This window comes from Nipponia nippon, unplaced genomic scaffold (genome assembly GCF_047370975.1).
Source record: "Nipponia nippon isolate SJK-2023a ecotype South Korea unplaced genomic scaffold, ASM4737097v1 scaffold_1, whole genome shotgun sequence".
In the NCBI taxonomy this organism is placed as follows: domain Eukaryota; kingdom Metazoa; phylum Chordata; class Aves; order Pelecaniformes; family Threskiornithidae; genus Nipponia; species Nipponia nippon.
In genome coordinates this window covers 118,455,234-118,471,121 of record NW_028262290.1, presented here as the reverse complement: position 1 = coordinate 118,471,121, position 15,888 = coordinate 118,455,234, and the positions used below count along the sequence as shown (strand labels likewise).

General features: G+C 44.7%; 1 protein-coding gene across 1 annotated transcript in view; it reads left to right on the top strand.

The window, feature by feature from the left end:
- Positions 1-15,585, top strand: part of LOC148057579 (uncharacterized) — a 36,243-nt gene extending 20,658 nt beyond the window's left edge. The window contains exon 6 of the mRNA XM_087761759.1: positions 15,542-15,585. The gene's annotated coding sequence lies outside the window, so the exon portion shown is untranslated. The remainder of the gene's footprint in view (positions 1-15,541) is intronic.
- The last annotated feature ends 303 nt before the right edge of the window (positions 15,586-15,888 follow it).

Below are 15,888 nucleotides of genomic sequence, written 5' to 3'. Positions count from 1 at the left end.
TTTCTACCATGACAGTGATTTTCTTTAAGTGGCTCACTGGGATAAAATAGGATGAGAATATAGCACCTAAACTGTTAAATATAAAGGAAAGATCTGTCCTTGCTGCAGATATGATGCGGGCTCCTTGCTCCTCATTGTTGCTTTCTCCTCCATACCTGGAATTCCGATAGTCCTTCACATGTGAGTGTCATTACAGGCAGTCCATGAAGGCTACAGCTGTACGCAGTACATCACATTGTAGGTACAGTAGATCGCCCCCAGGACACGCTCCAGAACCGCTAATGGCTCCATAAACTTTGAGAACATACTTTTGAGTGGTTGTAAGTGACAGGTAGGTCCCCAAAGTAATTTTGGTCATGTATTCACTCCAATGCAATGTGTAGAGTAGCTAGTTTTGCTTGTTTGCATACTAAACCTCTCTCAGAGGTTTTTGCCTTTTAAGTTCCCCCTTGAGTGGCATTTATGAAGGGTGAGATTGTCACTGTCCCTGTGAAGTCTGGGAGAGGGTGATGCTGTCACTACTTCTCTAATGGCTGTGCACTGAAAGCAGGTTTTAATGCCTTCAGAGCAAAGATGTCTTTGCAAGCAGGACACCATGTAGCCTCAGAGACACCAAGGCAGGCAAATCTTTGTTTTCTCTGCAGCTGAGGCAGGATGATACAGGGAAACCCTGCACCAGTTTCAGTGAGAGAGTCAAGCACCGAGTACTCAGCCCTCACAGGTGCCTGTGGAACAGAACTTGGGTTTCCGAACCCAAAAGCCTCCATCATTCGAGTAGGAAATCCCTCCTTCAAGTGGGTGTTGTCTTGCGCTTTCAACTCTAAGATTTGCACGAAAAGATGTCATCCTGCTGTCAAAACAGCAAAGCCCTCATATTTTATACTCTGCCACGAACTAGTAAATATGAAATATATTCAAATGCAGAAGGCATTCTGTTGCCTCCTTGCAGAAGCTGATCAATATCTTCTCTCTCACCTAGTGCTGCTTCAGTTAGCAGCAGACAAGCTGTTGAGTTTAGGCTTCCTGGGCTGCCTTTATTTTTAGCTGGGAGTGGCATTTTTCCTCTGGAAGCTTTCCCTGCCTCACATCATGCAATGAAAGCTGCTTGCTGGCATGACACTTTCTCTTCCTCGCTACTATTTTCCCTCTGCTGACTTTGTAGCCTTCAAAACATCAGTTTGCTTATTAAATTATCACACTGCCCACAGTGAGAGAGAAAAATGACTTCGTGCACAGCTTGTGGCTGAGCCTGCGAAGGGGCTGACTGGCGCTGGGGAGGCGGGCAGGTTGCAATGGGTGCTGGGGACAGGCAGGGCAGGGGCTGCACGGGGGCTGGCACCGCGGTTTTGCAATGCGTTGAGCCCACCAGCACCTGGGACCCCTCTCTGCGCTGGACCAGACATCTCCCAGTTCAGGTCCGCTGGAGAGAGGCGAAGGTGTGCTATGCATGGCTGCAGGCGAAGCATTTCTTTGTTGAATTCAGAGGGGAAAAAATAAATAAAGTTTTGCCACTCATCTGTCTGAGGATTTTGATGTGCAGCATGGTTGGCTCTGGTAAGAACTCAGGTTGGTCCTGACAAAGGCAGCATGAGGATGTGGTGGGAGAGACCCCCCTGGTGACTACTGCATGGCTGGGATTTAGGCCAAAGTCCTCAGTGGGAGATGGAGCAGACACCAGAATCTGAGCTGATGGAGACAGGAGAGAAAAACGGCATTGTCTTATGTGGTTTGTTCTCCATGTTGAGACCATGTGCATTCTCCAGCAGGGCTCGTGCTGTTTTCTGTCACTCCTTGGCTAGAGAGTTTGCCACAAGCTCCACCTCTTGCAGTGAGTCATGGTTCAAAATGTACACTTCTATTAAAAAAAAAAAGGGGGAAAACAATAAGTCATGAGGGCTATGAAGAAATCTTTAACAGTGTGAGGGAGCGTGCACCATTTCAACATCAAATAAATCTTTAGAGAGCCCTGAAAGTCTGTAAGAGGTAGATGAACTCACCTCCATCTCTTAAACCTAATGACAGTTTATATGTCTGTGGTGAAATGATTTGTGCACTGACCCATCGGTTCTAAAACACACATCCTTCAATCTCAAAACTCCTCCCTGCCCTTAAGAGCTGTATCTCCAAATGCTCCCTGCATAGCTGCTGAAAAGTCCGGCGTCCACCTCTGTGATACAATTATGCACAGTAAATATTAGCACGAAGGAGCACTGAATACCTAGGTGCTGGGCAGAATTAATGCAGTTCATGCCTCTTCTGCAGTCCAAGCATGTTTCCTGAGAGCAATGATAACATCCTGAGCAGGCAGGTAATAGCAGGCTTCATACTGAAAAGATGCACAGATGATCCTTTGTCCCTCCCTCCAAACCCTTCCAAATTAGATGCGTAAAACTGGCTGCTGCCGCTGCTGCCTTCTGGAGGAGTATGCTGCAAGAGCGAGAGCCTTGGCAAGCAGAGTATAAATTGTCTGTGATATTCGAGCCTGTTTGAACTTTGCACTTTCCTTCCCTCACCAGATAACATTATCGAAATCCCAGTGTTAAAGACCTGCGAGGTTGCAAAGCAAAACTATAGGGAAATAATTCTGCACATCCCTGACAGGCTCTTCTGCTAGGAAGATCTCCAGCTTGAGTCTGTGAGCACATGAGCCTGTGTGCCTGTGTGTTTTAAAATCTCTGCATAGTTGTGGCCAGATATGCCTCTAGGTCCATGCTCTTTCCTGCTCCTACTATAGTGCATGCACGCACATTGTTTTCTTGGGGTTTTTTTATTATTTTCTTATGTGAAATAATTACTCATGAGACTGAGCTTCCTTTTCAGCTCAGCTCTTCCTAGAGGAGTCTTTACTCCTCTTATTTCTCTTTAAGACTCATAATCCTTTAGTATTTAGAGCAGTAAGAACTGCCTTCTCTGGCACATGGGATGAATCAACGTAATGGCTCTTCATCTCCGTTTTGGGGGCAAGGTACCCACCCACGCTGGTGCAATGGCAGTCACCAAACATGTGAGACATGATGGATTTGGCTATGGTTGTATTTTAGCATCTGTGACAACAAATGTTGCAGGTCAATAAACTCTCCGGCTTGGGCATTTGACTCAGGCAGCACCATTCGAGTGGAAAATGTATTTCCTTTTGTGGTTTTCACCAGCTCACAGTTAATTTCCCCTTGTCCTAGTGCCATTGATACTCTTGTCACTTCCCGTGTCCCTGATATTCCCACAGTACCCTGAGAAACACGACACTGCGCAAGCACATACTCCTGCTTACTTACAGCCAGCCGTGCTGATTAGCCAGACCACAGGCAGCACAGAACACCCAGCCTGCTGCTGTTCATTATATTGCTCCAGAGGGGAGAAAAAAAGCCCTGCTATACATCGTCTTCCCTAAAATTAAAAAAAAAAATAAAATTATATTAATTAATTTAACAGCACACCCCATTAGGAGTAAATGCATGTTCTTAGAGGGCTCCATGATGGAGTATAAATGCCTCATTAATATTAGATATATCAACCTGGGAGCAGGAGCAAAGTCAGAGAGAATAGTGACTGGCAGTACAATGAGTCCACCAGACCCCATGCAGGGACGTTTCCTTTAGTTGCTCAGCCTGCATTCAGATACAGCCCGGTCTCCAAAGACGCCATCTGTGCAGGTTTCCAGTGCCTGAGTCCTACCTCTGCTACACAGTCCTGGCTGGATTCCCTGGGCTTTTCAGGGCTTTTTGACCAGAGAAAGCAGCTGTGGGCAGGCTGAGTACAAGCCAGACCCCAGCTGACCTTGAAGCTGCCTCCCACAAGCTATAAATACTGCTTTCTTCTCGGTATGCTGCGGGAAGAGTTGCCTGTTAAGAAACAGCATTTCCTTGGTCTCAGCTCTTCTGATCTCCAGAAGTAACTGCTGGGAAACCTGTAATACTGTGCTATAAGCCACCCTGACAAGAGGACTGAGCCACTTCAAGCTTTTTTGTCCCAGCACAGAGCTGTGGTAATTCACCTGTCTCAGCACTACCCTTTAATGGCACCTTTTCCAAAGAAGAGTAGGAGTTGTTGGCGGGGCAGGGGTGGATGAAGGTCACCAAGTGGGGGTGGCTCCAGTTAGCACCATGGCAGGGACAGACAGGAGGGAGCAGAGGTGACAGATGTCCCAAGGGCAGTCCTTGCTCCCTTCCTGCTCCCCCTGGGTCCCGTTGTCCACTAGAGATGCCTTCACCCAGCATTCTCAGGACTCACATGGTGGCAATGGAGGAGATACTGAGATATTGGCACCTGTTTTTAAAAGCTCTTTCCTTCCAACACCTGCAGAAATACTTCCCACAAGTCACGTTTCTTTCTCAGGCTCAGTCCAAACTTGTACACCTCATCTTCCTCTGTGCTGGGGTGTCCGGGTTCATTAGTCTGCTCTGTGCTGAACAAAGCATCTGGAACTATTTCGCTCTGTTTCTCTCTACAGACCTGGTTCCTTCAGGAGAAAGAATTAGTGGGAATCTCCTTCAGGATGGGTAAATTATGATACATCTACACTCAGTTGCTCCTGGTCTCGGACAAGGCACAGAAACATGGCTTGCTCAAGGATAAGTATATGTCTTCAGGACGTCTGGCCCACAGCACTGATAAATTAACATATAAGCGGTGATGGTTCATGTGAGTGCTCACAGAGCCTGGACACCACTAGTCTCAGTAGGGCTTTCCCACTGGGATCTGCTCTGCCCAGGAATTGGGCATTTGTGTTTTCTGCCATAGGTGAGCCCTTCCTGGGCATTGCCACTGCGCTCGGCTGTGGTCCTCCTCTAAGTAAAGCCTTGTAGCAATGCCTCTGAGGCAGAATCACTATTCCCTGCAAGAAGATTGGCCCCATATGAATATGTAACACGTTACATTTCCCTCTTGAATCTGATATGCCTATCATAACTAAACTTCTGTTGTATATAAATGGGGAAGTTTCAGTGGAAAACAGCATTGCTCATGTCTAACATCCTTCTCTAATTAACAAAGATAATTTTCTGCAATGTATGTGCACCTAATTACCATTCTGAGTGATCATTAAGATGTATGCAGAGTTAGCAGGAGCCTTGCTACTCATTCAGCCAGAGAGACCTTATACCCTAGGGAGGAAAAGCAGGGCAGAGGAAAGCGCCTGGAAGTCCAGCATCGCGCTCGGAATGAGTTCCCATCCACGAAGGAGGTACAGCATGCTGGTTTACCCTGCCAAGAGGAATACAGCTGTGCGGGATCTTGGGCTCACGTTTTAAACCAAGATATACATTACCAAGTCAGCAATGAGTGCAAGCGTGCTCAGTGCTTTTTGCTGAGGTGTTTATGTGCTTCTCGCTGTTTTCTCTGGGGCTTAGCGTGATACCCGTCAGCTCCTACGTTCCTCATGAAGCTGGAAATTTCTGTTATCAGGCACCCAACAACTCGGGCACAGTCTGTTTCTTCCTCTGCTGAACTGACTGCTATCTGACTGTCTTGCAGTCTCCCTCTTATTAATTCAGCTCTGGCAGGCAACCGAGTGCTTCTAGCTATGGCTGAGGTGCTAAGCCTAGGAAAGGGAATGCATCGTGTTAACTGTTGCCGTATCTGACCTGTGTCGGGTTTTAATACGGCGACGGGGTGAGTGAGAAGGTGACTGCTACATTCAGAAATGTGGGAAGCATTTGCAGGAAGGAGTGAAACCATGCTAAGACAATAACTGGGAATGGCTTTATTTCCGTCAGCTTGCGGTGGGTCACAGCACAATTCTGTAAGGTTAGGTGTTTCCAGGTAAGCCAGTGTCGTAGCACCTCGTAAACACTGACTGACATAGCACCACAGCCCCGGAGGAAGGAGAGATTTTAAGGCCAGTAGCAGCAGGTCTGAGCACAGCTGTCTGCCCAAAAATGGTGCCTCATCTCCAGCGCCACAAAGCAGCTGGGAGCTTGCTCCTGCCCCATTCACCGCTTTTTAACCAGACCTCTGCTGTGAGTCGGGAATGGCAACCCATACAGGTTAGAGGTTACGAACACATTCATTCAGATTTCCGTGAAGCAATACCATTCACTTTTGCAGAAGCTTAATTAGGATAGGCACCCTGTTTGCTAGAGGGAGAGAGCGAGCCCCTCCTGCCACTGCCCCTGCGAACGTCTGCATGCCAGCCACAGTCCCACCCCTTCCAGCAGCCTCACTCTTCAGTTTATTGATGACTGAAGTGCAAATTTTTTTCTTATTATTTTTGTGAGAGAACAAAGTAAAGATTCATCACTTTCTCTCCCATGCTGGCCAGAAACATGTATCTCCCAGTCTGTCTTTCAAACTGTGTCCTCCTACCACTGAGCTTCCAGAGTGTGGCCAAGGAAGGCTGGCTGCAGGTGTGGCCAGAACATCTGCAATGTGATGATTTCAGTTTCTTTTCATTTTTTGACAAAGTTGTGATGTGCCCTGGCCCAGCCTTTTCTCATGAGTTACTTTGACTCAAAAATCAATGCTTCTGACAAGATGCAATTGCATGCCAAAGTTTCATTTCTGCATACAGTACAACCACAGGACAATTTTCAGGTTGTACAACCTTGGAAGTCATCAGGAACAAGAATAGCCATTTAAGGGGATGGCCCTGGATGGGCAGAGGTGAAACCAGGTCGAGGAAGGAGATGCCTGGGCCATACTCATTAGTTCAGAAACTTTGTAGGACAGATGAGTATATAACTCCAAGAGCAAACAGGGAAAGCAGATTTGCTGACAAGTAAAGATCAGGTGCCAGTAGTTATTTTAAAAAAAAATTTTTTTCAAAAGAGACGAGTGAACAACTGAGGCTTGTTCCAAAGCACGGTGAAGTCCAGGAGAATCTTTCCTCTAGTTTCAGTGGGCGTTGGAGCAGGTGCCCATGTCCATCCAAGGACAAGCTGATCTCAGTTACCGCTCTATTTGTTTCTTTCTTTATTTCTGCTCAGGAGGTGCTGAGGACTTTCTGCTGATAACTGGCTTGCAGATTACACCTCACACCCTGCTTGTGAGCTTGTGAGTGACTCGTGAGGGTCTGCAGCCATCTCCACACTCACGAACGCAGCTGCAGACCCCACGGGGAGCTGCTGGGAGAGGCTTGTGCTCTCTCCCTCTGTCTCTCCCTCCTTCTTTTCAACAACACACAGACTGAAAATCCCACCCTCGCTGACTCAGATCAACAGACGGCCCTGTTATTTCTCAGACTGAGAACTCTTAACATTTCCTGCCAACAGCTATTTTGGGAATATTAAGCCCGAATGTTTTGGTGGAAAGTGAATTCAAAGGGCCACAAGAGCAGGGGAATGAGTGAATGAACCCAAGCAACTCAACAACACTAAAAATTTTGTAACGCTTCTTTTAAACACAGAGGGAGCTTTGATACTGCACATGGCAACAAAGACTTTTGTCATGCAGGCTGCTTGGAGTTAATATGAAAGCGTCTCCATTGTGCCGGTGTTCGGTCGCAGGAAGCAAAGCTTGTAGTGGAGCGTGAGATAAAAATATTTTTAAGGCTCATCACTTTTTGACATCTCCACTCCAACACTTCCTTCCCAAAGCGGTGTGTACAGACAGCTCCGTTGTGGCTGCTGCTTCTGGTCTTCAGCCTCACCCAGCGAACATGCTTGGAGCACATGTGCTGATGCAAACTATATGGGGAAGTGGAAGAGCTTATGGTGACAGCCTGAAATCAACAGGGACGGCTCATCTGTTTAAGGTGTGCAAGATCTGACCTCCAGTGAGCAGTCATTATCTTCCACACTGAAGCACAAAGGATTTGAATCTGTCTATGAAATTACATTATTCTACAACAGCGGAAAAAAATCGACATCCTCTGGTCATGATTATGCAGCTGTTGGGCCATGCTGGAGACCACTATGTGGTTTTGTTTTGATTTTAAAGAAGCAACTGAGCATTCAAATCATTCAATAAAATAAAAATTCTGATTTTCAGCAGAGGTAGTGCATGCACTGGATTAGGATTTGTGTGCCTAATTTCAAAGGCATATTTCTTTGGGAAAAAAAGCTTTTACATTTTTCTGGTTTTGCTACCTTCTGCCTCAAGATCTCAAAGCAGAGCAAGATTGGAACAAATTACAGCTAACCAGGAACATGTAATATTTATTCACAGTAAATGCTTTTCCTAGAAGAGTTCTTTGGAGCACATTTGCAATATATTGAATAAAAACTTGAATTTTAGAAGAAAATTCAGCCTTTCTAGGTCTGCGCAGGCAAGAACCTGCCCTGCTAAAAATTTCCCTGTAGCTGCAACAAGCCTTAGTGTGGCCCCGGGTGCTATGAGCGTGCACACTGTCTAATCGTCTTGAGATTGGGTAGATGACATGATTCAAATGGCAATGTTTGTCCACACTACATAGAAATGCAGTGTGTAGTACAGTTACAGGGAATATAAAGGAGGGTAGCAGGACACGTGCGGTCATGTGCGGTCTGCTACTACAAAACGGTGTAGTGTATATGCTATGTATATTTGGTATGCCACAGATTTCCCAAGCTCTTTTTCAGCCTCCAGGCACATATTTGCACACACCATATAGCTGATCGCGTCCATCTGTACAGTACGTAGTGTGTTTTGTGTAGGTAAGCCAGGCGCTGACTTTCAGGTGGACACACCATGGTTTAGTGATGTGCCTGGAGAGACTGGAGTCCTGGCTTGTGTTCTTTGGGAGTGGTATGGAAAGCCCAGCACTGTGGGATACCAGCTCAGGTGTGCTTGGGGCATAGTCTGCAACTCAAGTGTAAAATGAACTAAAGACTGGGCATAAATTTGGTTAAGTCATTCCTGGGAATTTGGCAATGGATTAAGCTTTCCATGCACGTGTAGGATGTAGGGTGCTTTCCATGCACTGTAGGGTGCTGGCCGAGCAATGCTTTCCCTATGAAACTCAACCCTGCTTGGTTTCATGTCTGCTTGTATTTTCTAGCCTCACCTCAGCTTTCCAAGGGGACCTGGCAGACGGCGGAGGTGAGAAATGGAACTTTTTTAGTGAACTAGTGTCTAATTTCATACTGAAATCATTTGGTTTCAGCAAAAGATGATGATTTTAAGTGATTGACAGCATCATGGTTTCTGCCCAATTGGGCATTGAATTTTGGAGATCTTTCGATTGTGTAGCTGGAGAAAAATGGATAGAAAGGTTCATGAGACCCTCCTGGACCTGAAGCTGCTATGTGTAGTACTTCTTTGCTACCCAGCAGAGTGGACTGAGTAGGAAAAGAGAAAAAAATGTATGTAATAATTTGAATTTGAAAATGAATTTTGATTTGATTGAGTTCAGCAGTCCTTCTGTGTTTGACTTCTGCATTTATTTGTATATTCAAACTCTACAAGCATGAGGGCTTGCTGAGTGAATTTTAAACAGAGATGATCATGTACTGACCATCAGTGGATTCTGAATAGTTTATTTTCTTGTAAAATTTACACTGCACTGCTTTGTTACCTAACTCCCCTTACCAGGGAATAGAAAAGGAAATAGATGGATGTGGCACATATTGCATATTATAATTTATAATGGACTGCTCTACAGAGATCAAGTTATTTGCTGACATTACTATTGAACATAAATAATGAATAAATTAGAGAATGTTGCAATCTGTTTATAGAGAATTCTCAGACAAAGGTGAAATTAATGAAAAAAACATTGGTTGCAAATGATTTGCTCAGCTCTAGTTCTTACTCCTGTGGCTCTGAGGGACCTTGACTACTCACGAGCCGATAACCTTCAATTTCAGCACGGCAGGCTATGAACTCCTCTACATGACTTATAGAATCAGAAGAACTTTAATTAAAAATATTTACAAATATTCATGCTCTCCTTCATCTCCAGAGTGACCTCAAAGCAGAAGGGGGCTTTAGCTGACAAGAAATCTAGGTCATTTTCCTTCTGCATTTCGTGTTGATGAATCTCATGTGAGGCTTAATTTTACATCATGACAGAGTAACAGCAAGGGGCTTAGTCCGTGTGAGGTCCTAAATTTTGGATGTTATGTAGGTGAAGCTTATTTGTGCCTCTTGACCCTCAATATGACATGGGTGGGGTGAATACAGTGCTGAAATTTTATGACTAACGTAAAGTAGTGGTCATTGCCACCTAGGATAAAGGAGACTTAGATCAAGGATGACCCAGCCAGGGTGTAAGGAGGGGGTTGCAATTTCATGTAAGTGCTTATGTGCTGGTTGGTATTAACAGGCTGCTGTTAGCATAACCTCTTTTGGGAAAAGTGTTCTGGTTAAAGGACATCTCTGCAAATCAGGCGATGAGAGCTTTATTCTCAGCTGTGTCAGAGACTTAAAAAAAAGCCCTTTTGTCCAGACACTTTAACACTTAAAGCAGCAGTGTAGGTGCTTATCTTCCTGTGATTTCTCCTCATTATGTTTGTGGCATCTAATTATTGATGGATATGAATTTTGAAGTGGCCAATGCCCTCTCCCTGCCTGTTCCTATTTCAATAAAATAAAGATCATAATCTCTGCTGATCTCACAGGGATGCGGTGAGGGACCATTATATGGCTTTTTGTCCTAGAAGAGAAGCTATAAAAGTTTATAATGTCTTATTAGTGATGCAGATCAGTCTGGAGTGTCCACAAAGGCTTTTCAAGACATTTTGGATGAAGTGGTTTGAACCAGTGTGGGCCATCCTGCCCTCAACCCCAAACTCAGGAGGTTCATGCAAGAGCAACTGGTTCATCTTTGAGGCCGTTCCTGTGCCCTGGGTTTTGGCAGCTCTTTTGGAGCAGTGTGGTTTGGGATTGCGAGAATTAGTAGTCCCTGAGCAGGATGGTAAAGACATCGTTTGTCTCTTGCACACTTGTCTCATGCACAATAAATCCCCAGAACTGTCTTTCTGAGAGTCTGTGAAACCCTTCCCACACCTGCCCTGTGGCTGTGGGTGAAGAACTGACCCTGGTCATCCACAGCAGCTCCCACCACTGCTCCAGGTTGGAAATAGCCATGCAGATCCTGTCCCCTGAGATACTCACAGGCCCACTTGTCACATTTCAGGTTCTCTGAGTCCCTGGAGTAGGTCATAAAGATTATAGAGTATATGTTAATCAGACCCTTTTAGGCTTAATGTTTTTGCATGATGATACCATGTTTGCTAATTATCCATGCTATTATCTCTATTAGACTCCCCCTTCCTGCCTGATACACATTATGGTGAATTTGTGATGGGTTCAAGCAGAAATAAAGAGGGGAAAAACTCTACTTCCCAACCTCCAAAGTGTCCTCAGTTCAGTTTCTGCCTTGTTTTGGCTTCCCCCTCCTGCTTTGCAGTATTTCTGTCTCCCCTGCCTGTCTCCCCTCCATGTGCCCAGGAGTCCCCCTCGCCTGGGGCAGTGCCACCAGAAACAACTCCTCTCCAAATGGGGGGCTTGTGGCCCCCCATACTCTGCAATGCTGCAGCTCAATGCGGCTCGTCCTGCCTCAAGCACCCTGGGATGGGAGACTCGGGATACCTCGGCTTCACAGACTAGCATAGAGAAATGGGGAGAAACAGCCTGTCGGGGGAAACAAATCAGGTCAATAAATCTTCCCACTCAGTTACCCTAAACATGCTTGTCTCTCTGTTCTTTTCAAGGCATGCATTTTCTTTTTTCTTTTCTTTTCTTTTCTTTTCTTTTCTTTTCTTTTCTTTTCTTTTCTTTTTTTTTCTTTTGTTTTCTTTTCTTTTCTTTTCTTTTCTTTTCTTTTCTTTTCTTTTCTTTTCTTTTCTTTTCTTTTCTTTTCTTTTCTTTCTTTTCTTTTCTTTTTTCTTTTTCTTTTTCTTTTTCTTTTTCTTTTTCTTTTTCTTTTTCTTTTTCTTTTTCTTTTTCTTTTTCTTTTTCTTTTTCTTTTTCTTTTTCTTTTTCTTTTTCTTTTTCTTTTTCTTTTTCTTTTTCTTTTTCTTTTTCTTTTTCTTTTCCTTTTTCTTTTCCTTTTCCTTTTCCTTTTCCTTTTCCTTTTTCTTTTCCTTTTTCTTTTCCTTTTCCTTTTTCTTTTTCTTTTTCTTTTCCTTTTTCTTTTTCTTTTTCTTTCTTTTCTTTAATTTTAAAGATCCCCTCCCTATGAACAGTCTCTAAGGCAGGCACCAGGTTATTGTCCTTTTGGTTTTCCCATTTGAGATTGAGGTGAGATTAGCCAGAGCATAAACTCCCACCCCAGTTGCAGTGCTTTTACTTTGATACATGCATTTCAGCTTTAAAGTCATCTCTCTCCAGCAGCTGTAAACCACACTCCCACCCTCACAAGGTATTTTGCCCTGAGATTCACATGAGCTGAATAAATAGACATTTGCTTGGGTTTCTCACATATGGGCTTGGCAAGACCCACACCCCCTTCCTTATCCCCTTTGGTCTGGTTTGCTTTCCCTGTGTGCCTGACTGTGCTCCTGTAGGACTATAGCAATACAAACAATAATTCCCTCAAGTGAATCCTGGTAGGAGAGGTGTTGGAGGACAGTATCATAACTGAAACAGCACATCATGGCTGAAAGGACGTAATAACAAGCTGTTCTGCAAATTGTGGCTTAAAAGAAACATGAAAACAAAATCTGAGGTAGAGTTGCTCTTATTATGTTACAGAGACTGTGATTTCCCTTGCTATGTTTTGCTACTTTCTTGTTTTTATGAGATTACGAGGCTTCAAAAGCATTTAACTGTTATCCAGAATATAAAATATCAGCATGGACTGCTGGTTCAATCATAATCCACCATGATATAATATATGTCATTTCTTCTCTGGATTACATCTAACCAGGAAAGGGGACCCCACAGCATCTCCTCATCCATCCTGCAAACACCAGTCTGGTGGAAGCAACCAGGACCACTATGGTGATCACCCTATTGCCCATTACATTCTTGAAAAGGTTATTTGGGAAAGGTGGGACCTAGTACAAGCAGCTGGAGTTCTGGTGCGAAGGAGAAAGTAGCCCTGTCACCTGCTGTTTGCTCCCTTTTGCTTGCTGTACTGCTTTAAATAACACCATGGCATGCTGCTGAGTAGTGGCCCATTGTAACCACTGGCAATATAGCTGTGTGTTGTTTGTGAGTGTCATTGGGGAGGTGGAGACGAAGCCTTTATTCGTACTGCACCATAGCATTTTGTTGCCAGGATCCAGCTCCTGGCCCTGCTGAACCAAGCTGATGCCCTCCTTCATTGAGGAGTTTTGTTCCTTTCCCCAAAAGCCAGTTCTGAAAAGAAGTGTTCAATATTTAGTGCTAGCGGATGTGGAAGCTTGTTCATAAATTACCAACCCGCACAGCATCATGAGGGTTCAAAACTCATTTTTTCAAGTTTACTGAGGTTGGAAAGTCGTAGTGCCATATCTTGTGGTGCACAGTCACAACCCCTTCTTGAGTATTTGGATACCAGCCCTCAGAGAGATCTTATGGCTGACTGCATGGATGAAGCGCTCTGTGTGTGCTTTTGGAGAGCACCCCATCACCAGCTCCTGCTGCACGTTTCCACATATAGGTTAGCCATATAAGCCACCCACCCCATTACAGAGGGCTGAACTCAGGGTTTCGTGAGGTCTGCAGGAGAGTTTCTGTCAGCTCTGCAGGGGTTTGGCCAAAACACATGGTGACAGCAAGGGATACACCCTTTGCAGGAGCAGCTCTTCGGATGGAGATGGAGTCAGCCCTGCGGATGCATGCAAGCGCAGCTGCTGGGAGGAGGCAGGCGATGGAGGATTTCTCTTTTCGCAATCGGCAAAAAAGCTTTTGCAAACAAATAGAAAGGTTTACTACTTTGGAGGGCAGAGTGTAAAGGTACTGAGAGCTGGCAAGGAGTGCAGAGGTGGAGTCAGAGTCAACCATGAGTAAAACATAGGCTCTTGGGCCCGTAGTATAAGTGGTTCGACACCACTATTCATATAACAGATTTATTTTCTTCTCTCTCATACTTCCACAGCATACTGCATATGAGATACCACTAAAGAGATGACATGACACGATATCAGAGCGTTTTTTCCTCCTCATAGCAAGAATATATAAGAATCTCTCTGGGAAGCACATCTCAGGCTATCTCCAAGAACAATAGATGCTTGTAAGGCATCCAGTGAAGTCAGAATAGCTGGAGGCTGCGAGTCACATAATAACTTTTTGTGCTTGCATAGTGTTTCATTTTCAGACTGATCTGAGTAGGAGACAGGAAATAACCAGATATTTTTTTTTTAATTGGCTACTTCTCAAGTTGGTGGGTTTTTTGGAAAACCGGGACTTGCCGTCTTAATTATCACACTGGTAAGAGCAGGATTGTGCCACGGAAACAGTGGGTTGCCTGTGGATGCTTCTGCTCTTTGGAGCAGATCATGGGAGTAGAAGAATAATACTGGGAGTTTGGAGGAGGATTTAAACAACACCACACACGGTGTAAGAAGGAAGGAGGCCTCTGGAGCGGTCTAAGTGATGCCTCAGCTTGTGCATGGGAGTGGAGCCTGCAGCACACCGTTGCAATGACCACCGGGCTGTGGGTGCCAGCGCCTAAGCTGCTGCTGCCTGCAGCATGCCCTGAAAAGAGATGGTGTGCACCACGTACCCACCAGTGCCGCTGCCGATGAGCAGTGAGCTGCAAGGCTTCAGGTGCAGGGTGTAAAGGTGCTCTAGTCTCCTTACCTAAATATTGCAAGATCACTACCAGTGCTAGGGAAAAAGAAAACAGGATCATCGCAGAAACTCATGGGACCTGATTATTCTTTATCATGACTGAGTTCATTAAAGGGGACCCTAATATTTAAGATACATTTTGCTGCCTGTCTATGACAGCAAATCCAGGTTTCACTTAGCCTGGCTTGAGAAATGAGATGGTGTTACCGGGATTCGGTGTGGGGAGGAGGAAATGGACTTTGTTTAATTCCAGGTCCCCGTTCTCTGACTGTGCGACCATCACCCATATTCTTGGCGGCTGCTTTGTGCTACCAGGCAGAGGGGAGGGAAAATGATAAGACGCAGCTTTGACTGGAGGGCAGATAGCTAAAGTTATGGGATTTAAATCAAGACTTGGGTTGTGCTTTTTCCTTTACGTGGTTTAAATTGTAGCTTCCAACAGAAGCTGGGTATCTATGTATGTGCTTTGGAGTAGGGGCATGGATGCTGTGTTCCACTTGGCTGATATATTTAGTTGAAGAATACAGTGCTACTAGTCTCAGGCAAAATTTTTCATCAGCAAATAGTTTATTCCAGTGTCTGGACAAGAAAAACAATTCAGCAAATATTTTTAGGGAGTACAAAAAGAAAAAGCAGATGCATTCAATGGACTTAGTAGTAGCACTTTCAACCCAGAGATTTTCCTTTTGCAGTTGCTGTGATTTGACAGATTCTTTGAAAATTAGAGTAGTTATTGATAACAAATACCCCTTTTACCTCCTTCTCCTCCCTCCCCTCCATTGCATCCTTACATGCATCTTTACATTCATACTCGCCATCCAAATGTGAGGACACACTTGGGACACAGGAGTGCTGAGCTCCAGTCCCTTCTCCATCTGATTTGTACTTTTGAAAGGGACCTTCACTGTTGAGCTTTAGGGTATTTTTGGATATTGACTTTCTTTTCTGTTGAAATTCTTTCACTCAGGTTAAAAATTCTTGAATATGCAGAGCAAAAGGTACTTGAATATTTGGACCAAAACCTGACACTCAGCTACCCTTGCTGTATAAGCACACAGTTATTGTCACCTTGTCTGAGCTGGTGAGTATTTACCCCTTTCAGTCTTCACTCCCTTTTTTGTTGTTTAAAATCTTCCCTTTCTCTGTCCCTCCCCCACAACTAATTTATAGCCTCCTGCCAAAAAATAAACTAAAAGCTAGGCATCTCCGCCCACTCTATCTTGAGTGGTTTAGTTCATCTTGGGTCCAATCCATAGAATCATAGAATGGTTTGGGTTGGAAGGCACCTTTAAAGGTCATCTAGTCCAACCGCCC